The following is a 1,045-nucleotide window of genomic DNA, read 5'->3' as shown; positions in this document are numbered from 1 at the left end:
TGGTGACTAACAACCATATATAATTCCAGTTCAAGGGGGATCTGACACCCTATTCTGACTTCCATAGGCATTGCACAATAGTACATGTACACAATACATTCATACACAAAATAAATATAATAAAAATGAAATCTAAGATAAATATTATATTCATCCACTGACTTTGCCACAATTCTTGCATAATCCCCATAAATTTGTGTCACCTGAATCTCTTAAAGATTTTTAAAGATTACTTATGTGTGTTTGAATGTGTGTGCATGTGTCTGTTCTTGCACATTCACACAAGGATGTGGATGACAGCAGGGTCTGGAACACGTTCTCAGGTACCCTGGAGATGGAGTTTCAAGATGTTGTGAGCCACATGTAATGGGTACTGGGAACTGAACACTTCCTCTGAAAGATCAACAAGTCCTCTTAACCATTGAGCCATCTCTCCAGGCTCTAAAAGAAATATCCAGAATTCCTTTCTTTCTCCAGTTTTAGCTACCAAACCTGAATTCTATTTTTCCTTCAAAGAAGTATTATTGAGTGTCCCCGACCGCTTTCCGTCTCGCCGGCAAGAATGACGCGGGAGGACAAGTCAGGATCCTTCTGCAGCAGTTTATTTGAAGACTGAAGACCAAAGACGCCGAGAAGTGGGAGAGCTGTTGCTTATATATGCCCCAAAGGTCCCATTTATGACGTATAAGAAGCGGATTGGTTGCTGGAGATCATAAGAAGCGGATTGGTTGCTGGAGATCATAAGAAGCGGATTGGTTGCTGGAGATCATAAGAAGCGGATTGGTTGCTGGAGATCATAAGAAGCGGATTGGTTGCTGGAGATCATAAGAAGCGGATTGGTTGCTGGAGATCATAAGAAGCGGATTGGTTGCTGGAGATCATAAGAAGCGGATTGGTTGCTGGAGATCATAAGAAGCGGATTGGTTGCTGGAGATCATAAGAAGCGGATTGGTTGCTGGAGATCATAAGAAGCGGATTGGTTGCTGGAGATCATGCCACGGGAGGAGGCGAGGGAGAGCAGGCTCTTGTGCACGCCCCTTATGGG

The sequence above is a fragment of the Nannospalax galili genome, unplaced genomic scaffold (genome assembly GCF_000622305.1).
Source record: "Nannospalax galili isolate Female #2095 unplaced genomic scaffold, S.galili_v1.0 scaffold303, whole genome shotgun sequence".
Lineage (NCBI taxonomy): Eukaryota > Metazoa > Chordata > Mammalia > Rodentia > Spalacidae > Nannospalax > Nannospalax galili.
The sequence above is the reverse complement of the archived record's forward strand: the minus strand, read 5'-3'. Positions refer to the sequence as shown.